The 7,472-nt window shown below is 31.9% G+C and overlaps 1 long non-coding RNA gene across 1 annotated transcript; it reads right to left on the bottom strand.

The window, feature by feature from the left end:
• Positions 1-5,394: 5,394 nt before the first annotated feature.
• On the bottom strand, positions 5,395-6,512 carry LOC149174585 (uncharacterized). The gene is made up of 2 exons (XR_016258503.1): positions 6,120-6,512; positions 5,395-5,994 (listed from the first exon to the last, which is right to left on the bottom strand). It is a non-coding gene; the product is annotated as an uncharacterized LOC149174585 (long non-coding RNA).
• Positions 6,513-7,472: the final 960 nt, after the last annotated feature.

The raw sequence follows: 7,472 nt of genomic DNA on the forward strand, positions 1-7,472 counted from the left end.
GTGTGATATGTGTCACGAAGTAGTTGTTCAATACTTGGACTTATTCCTATCCACATTTACACACTAAAATGTAAGTTTTATTTTTTTAAATATTCCATTCTAACTTCCATGGAAAGGATTCATTATCCATCTAGTGTCCTAAGCATGACAACCATGAAGAGAATAATTACACATGGCAAAGACATAATTCTTATCTACCACATCTAGAAGACTAATTATGAAGTTTGAGAATTTTTATAAACAAGTTAAAGAAGAAAATGAGGTTAGTTTTGTTTGATTTTAAGTTAAGATGATCATGTATGGTCATTGCACAATAATAAATTAGTGTAAATTCTGAATTTAACTTAAAACAATAATATACAACATTTACACATTAAAATGTAAGTTTTATTTTTTTTATTATTCCATTCTAACTTCCATGGAAAGGATTCATTATCCATCTAGGGTCCTAAGCATGACAACCATGAAGAGAATAATTACACATGGCAAAGACATAATTCTTATCTACCACATCTAGAAGACTAATTATGAAGTTTGAGAATTTTTATAAACAAGTTAAAGAAGAAAATGAGGTTAGTTTTGTTTGAGTTTAAGTTAAGATGATCATGTATGGTTATTGCACAATAATAAATTAGCATGAATTCTGAATTTAACCTAAAACAATCATATACAACATTTGCCCATTTATAAACTAGATTAAATAAATCTAATTGAAATTTGATCCACCTATCTACATAGGAAATCATTTAATACAAGTTTATATAATAAATAATAATGAAAAAGAATATTTCACTAATTTATAAAATGTAATTAAAAATAACACAAATCAATTTATACATTGAAAAATTCCTTCACTAAAAATATAAATTTATATAATAAAAAATTCCTTCACTAAATAAAAATCAAGAAATATCCATTCATAAACTTAACAAATTATATACTCTACAATATCTCAAGACAATATTTTCTTAGTCACCTTATTATAACAAAATAAACATTCCACAACTTATAAAATATTTCAAATTTATAATGTAATTATCGGGACTAATACTCTATAAATGAAAATGGACTTATATAATAACGGTGGGGAACAATACTTTATAAATGAAAAAAAATATTAAATCTATAATTAAAAACATAACCTCCATGTGGAAAAGAGATCTCCATTAATTCTTTTACTTTTATGAAAAAAAAGATCTCCCTGCATTTATATTAATTCTTTTATTTTTATCAAACTTATTCTTTTAATGTGTTAAAAACTTACAACTAAAACTTAATATAATTCAAAATTGAAAAGAGAGAAATAATAATAATAATATGACCCTATTAATAATACTATGATCATATGATCATTAAATATTGAATGCAGGAGATTTCACATCATATTTATTAATACTTATTTTACTTTTCCAGTATGTGTTCTTAAAATAATTTCCCAAAAATAAATACTTTTAAATTTTTCTTTATTTAAAAAAAATTATAACTTTTTAATTTTACATTATTATGTTTTAAATTTATTTAATAATTTTCCTTTAATACATTTCTTATTTTAAAACTTTTCGTTCTTTTGTTTTCTTTTAAGATGACTTTTGTCTCTAGTTTTTTATATTTTATTTTTAAATTAAACTCATAATGGTTTTTATTTTAAAATGTATTTACGACACATGTATAAGAGTTATGTAATTATTAGGTCTCATTCCCTATGGGTTCATTTTTTTATGAAACTTTCATGCAAATAATTATTGGCTCTGATTCATATGGGTCCATTGTTTGACGAAAAAGCCATTCATGTAATTATTTAGACTCATTCATATCGGTCCGTAGATTGATGAAACTTTGGTGTGAAGTAATTATTCATACTCTCACACTCATGAATGGACCCATTGAAAAAAAGTAGTATCCCATGCAAAGTACTTGAGCCAGTTTCCAAGTTATTATTTTCACGCAAAGGTATTGAACCACTCTCACCCTAATAAGCCATAACAATAATAGTTACACGAGACGAGACTTACTGTTAGAAAACACCCATGACCTCCCTGATATTCTGACGTGAGTTCCAATCTAACTAACGATTTCTCTCATTGCTCGCATCCAAATTTGAGTTGAAAATATGAATTTCTACGCTGGTTGTATTTAATTACATGCAACAGAAAGAACAACTGGTCGTATTGGGTGGGTGGACTACATTCGTTATGGAGACTCGCGTAGGCTCCGCATCGTGGAAAAAAATTTAGCAGTGTCGATTCCTCTTAATTCTACTTCCCACACCACTGGTTTTAACCCTTGGATTGAATCTATGAATCATAATTGCCTGACATTTTAGGGTTTTCCGCTTTTCTAGTCTTCAGACAGTAGCAACAGATGACTGTGGTAATTAATGAAAAAAACCAGAATGGAATTTCCAAAGGATAGCAATGATACTGGAATTTCGTAGCGTAACCTTTCATGTTCTTTAGCTGGATCCTTTGGTTAGGTTTGAATGATTATGCCCAACTTTTCTTTTCTGTAAAATAATATCTTCAAATTAGGTTAGGAAGAGGTATTTCTAAAGACACTGTTTCTGAGATTTACTGGCCACGAATAACCAATTAACATGCAGTTTTTTGGCATTTAAATAGATAATAAATATAGTGAACAAAACTTTTTTTAGGTAAAAAATATCTTCCAGCTATGTTAGAAAAAAGTGGTGGTGTCTAAAGAGCTAGAAAGTATGGGGTGTCTAAAGAAATTGTTGCTGGGATTCACTGGCCACTAAAAACAAATTAACATGCAAAATTATTTGACATTTAAATATACTACATTAGATATGAATATCATAAACAAAACCATGGGTTCTCATTATACTGGATCCTAAAAGTGCTGTTAACTTGACAGAGTGCATTTCCAAGGTAAAGTATATTAAAACCTAATCAGATATATTCATTTAATGGCAGAGAGATGGTTGCACTGAGAAAGTGCAGTTTACTGGCGGGGAGATCTCAGTGTATAAGCAGGTCGGTGGGTGTATCATATTTTTAAATCTGGAAAACAAAATAGAACGTTTGATTTCTTTCTATTTTAATCCTGAGCAGGATAAAATCTTAGTCTTGTTCCTTGTGGATACCAAAAAATCTATCCAAACCTAAATTATGCGCATCTTGATCTTAATGGCAGTCCCTATTGCTTCCTTTATGATTTAATAATTCAGATTTCTCTCCAACTCACAACTTCTTTCATAAACAACTTCATGATTCTTATGTTGACAACCACAGGCGTATAAATGGACTGGTAAATTTTTAATCTCGAGGAGGATGGCAGAAAAATTTTCAATGATTCGCACGCGCTAAAGTATTGGTAAATTTTAACCCTGAGGACGATGGAAGATATCTTTTCTACGATTCTCCCTCACTAAAGTAGATTAGTAAATTATTAATCTTAAGGACGATGACAGATAACTTTTCAATGATTCTTACGCACTAAATGAGGACAGATTTTCTGCAGTTCTCAAAATAAATCCTCAAGGCTAATAGGCTTCCACACTTTCTAAAAGAATTGCCAAGACTGCTAAACTTTATTATAAAACACCGCAGTTATAAAAACCTGGTTTTAGAAAATAGTTGTAAATGTTGGACTTTTTATGTGGTTGAGCTACTTAAAAATCCATATTTTTTATTTGTTTAATGTTTATAGCACTATTGGATTGAATATTTCTTGAATGGTTGTACTATAAAGTTCTTGACAGGAGAGGAGAGGAGGATAGACTTTATAGATTCAGAAGGAATTCTAAGATTAAAGGTGTCTCTGATTTTATAAAGTTTTTCAAAGGAGAGGAGAGGAGGTAAAATTTTATCATTTTAGAAACAATTTCAAGATTAAGATATTGGAGAAAGGTATGTCTAATTTTTGTAAAGTTTAGTTTTGAAAAGGAGAAGAGAGGAGGAACGACTTTATAACTTTAGATACAATTTGAAGATTAAGATACTTAGGGAAAGGTATGTCTGAATTTATAAAGTTATTCAAAGGATAGGAGAGGAGAGACTTTATAGCCTCAGAAACAATTATAAATTCCTTCAAAGGAATAAAGTTTTCCAAAGGAGAGGAGAGGGGAATTCTACGATTAAGATATTATAAGATATTAGAGTATGGTATGTCTGATTTTATAAAGTTCTTCGAGGAAACGGAGAGGAGAAACTTTATAGCCTTAGAAACAATTATAAATTTCGAAGTAGAGGGGAAAGACCTTACAGCCTTGGAAACAATTCTAAGATCAAAGATATTAGAGAAAGTTATGTCTGATTTTGATTATGTTAATATTTTTTAAGCAACTGAACAGTCTGTTTGTGTATAGCAAACGTACCTCTCTGAGGGAGGTAAATTGATGGAATGGAACACTAAAAAATCAGCGATTTTGAAAAAGAAATTTTGGAAATTCTAGATGGATTCCTAGGATTGAAAGAATACCATGCTGGAACAACTCCATCCGGGAATTTGTGTAATTTCAGTAATTAAAACTAGTAATTCTAACCGTCTATAATAATTTTGTCAAAGTATAAAGAAAATCCACTGGAAATTGGGCTCTATTTGCTACAGGATAGCCTAATCCCTCCTCTATCAACTCCACAACCAAGCAGCTAATCATTTTGGAGATGTCCCATTAACAGAGAGAACTTACCGAAATCATGACATAATGAAGTAGAGAAACGTCCAACAGAAAGATCTTAACATACTCATGACCTAATTAAGCAATATAGAATGCCCATCACATGTAACTGGAATGTATTATTAAATTAAATATTAGCTTGGATAATATTGATCGTAAATAACGAAAAATAAAATTGGTAATTAAGAATAAAGAGGAGAAGATGTTAGTGGGAACTCACCTCCTGCTTCACTCTGTTTTGTCAATGGCCGGCGGGTTTCAAATGCTAAAAACAGTAAATATTTATGGAAATAAATGCTTTTAAAAATATAAAAATATAAGAGTGTTTAATGATATTACCTATATTTCGAGAATTTTCATCACAAACATAATTAGAATAAACTATAAATGATTAGGCTACCAAAACCATATACAAATAAGCTATTCTCAGTCCTGAGTTGAAGTTCATAGGTCCAGTTGGGATACCTTTAGTATGGTTCTAAACAATCTCGTTTTTAAATCAAAATGATTTTTTGAAAGAAAAACAATTGCAAATTTACAAAGACTGGCTTTGATAGGAATCCATGCATAGCTGGCAAATATATTCAAAGTATCAACCATAAAAACCATATAGACACAGTTTCTAATATTTCATTAATGAACTAGCAAACACTGCAACTGACCTGTAATAGCTAATATCGTTCTAAAGATGTCTAAAGGATTTAGGTTTTGGATAAGGAAGAACTTTAGCTTATGAAATTTTAAAGGGTTCAATATATTCTCTGAAAGGCTATAGACTATTTTCAAAATAAACAAGCTGACATAGAGCAGATGATATTAGGTGCAACTGCCATTGCATCTCTTACATTTATCACCTGTACACTATTACTATATATCCTCCACAATAACAAAATAATCCTAGTTAACCCTAATTCGGACCATCACAACTTGATTCCCCCGCAGTGCAAACTCTCTCCCTTGAGTTTATGAAGCTTGAGACTTCAAATCAAGAGAAGGAAATTGCAAGCCTTGAAAGTATTCAAAATGACAGAAGTTATAAGAGCCTATATATATATGCATGAGATATATCTATGGACTTGCTAGCATCTACTAAATGAGCAAATCTGAGTCATACCGTATAAATTATATGGTTCAGGCTCACAGCTGCAACATAAGAATATTGCAAATATATGCTACCATTTAGGTCTAACGTTCCAAGCTACAGAAATCATGGACCTCTGCGAGCAAATTGTTGTGCCCAATTTAGCGTTAGGTAGGGAAATCTCCGCTGGCCTGAACGGAATATTCCATAATAATGGGGCGATGCTTTTTCCGTACTTGACTGATATACGACTGGATCATTGTGTTTGGCACGCCTGCAATGAAAGCCGTCGGAGAAATGAGTGCTATCAGAAGAATAAAAGGTTTCACATGCAAAACTCATCATGACGCCGCTGAAACCATGTATTTGAAGATCGTGGCATCTGGAAATGAAAATAACCTGGCCTCCTACGAATCCCACCTTGCGAACCCTATGTGCTATGAACGGACGAGGAGGGGTCGAGGGTTAGGCTCAGGATGGGGAGATGTTGCAGGGGGGCGAAAAAGAGAGAGTGAATGATTGAAGAAGAATTAGGGTTCTGGCTAGCCATTCGTGGCAGAGATCTGAGTGTCCACTTGGGCGTGCTGGGTCTCTGGCGACATTAAAGCGGTGCAACAGTATACATGGACACGGGGTCATCGTTGATAATCCAGGCCGGACGATTTATTCTTTTTCTTTTCTTTTTAATGTCCAAAGTCAGCGATCTTGCCATCCATACCGTGGGTGCGGTGGGAATGTGATCACGCATCATTCCCGGCTGCAAAACTGAGGGAGGGAGCTCCGAGAGTTGACAGGAATTACGCCGACATCGAATTGACTCTCCCATCACGGCCATCGCAATTCCTTTATACAAACAAGTTTTAATCACTGCATCTTGAAATTCAAATGAAATGTCATTCCACATTGTCCTGTACTTTGAAAAGTTTGCTACTTTTCGATTTTTTAAATTATTGGAGATAACATATATTTAGTTGTACAAACTATCTTCACTCGCCTCTGGAGGACTATATCCACTTGCACAATACAGTTAAGTGATGAATTAGGACTATTTCTATTGGTATGAAATAGTTAATTAGTAATTAGGACTAGGTGTAAGTTCACATTTCTAGATTAGTTATTAGGTGTACGTTTTCGGTTTACATTTCTTAGATTAGTTATTAGACTCACCACTATTAATTCAGCCAAATTATGTAGAATATATTTCATTGAATTGTATTATTTTATAATTTTTTTATGTGTATGGATAGAAATCATTAATTCATTTCTCTATTTATTTATTTTCATTTTTCCTTATAAGTTTTGTTGATTGCTTTCTAGCTAGATCCAACTTATGCAGGTTTAGCTACAATTTCACATGGTATTAAAACCATTTCACATGGTATTAAAGCCCATGAGAGCTATGAAGAAGGAGCATAACCAATTGAAGATTTGAGATATTGGAAAGAGTGGAGTTTCCACCTTCCATAATTCTAACATCATATGATATTTTGAATGGAAGCCAAAGAATCCACTTCAACTCCGAAGTAGAGGCTTGTATCAGATAACCAATGCAATAGAGATTGAACCAACTTTTGCTATTGAAAAATCTAAATATTTCAATAGCATGGACGAGGCCTTCGGTCTCTTATGCTTATTAGTTTCTCTACAATTATTTTTTTATGATGAAGTAGACATTAATATAAATCATGAAGTTTTTTCTCTCTGAAAAAAAAAAAAAAAAAGACATTACTCCAAATCAAGTTTGGACCACTT

The sequence above is a fragment of the Pinus tabuliformis genome, chromosome 4_1, assembly GCF_031772625.1.
Source record: "Pinus tabuliformis cultivar Carrire ecotype Pingquan chromosome 4_1, CPIR1, whole genome shotgun sequence".
Lineage (NCBI taxonomy): Eukaryota > Viridiplantae > Streptophyta > Pinopsida > Pinales > Pinaceae > Pinus > Pinus tabuliformis.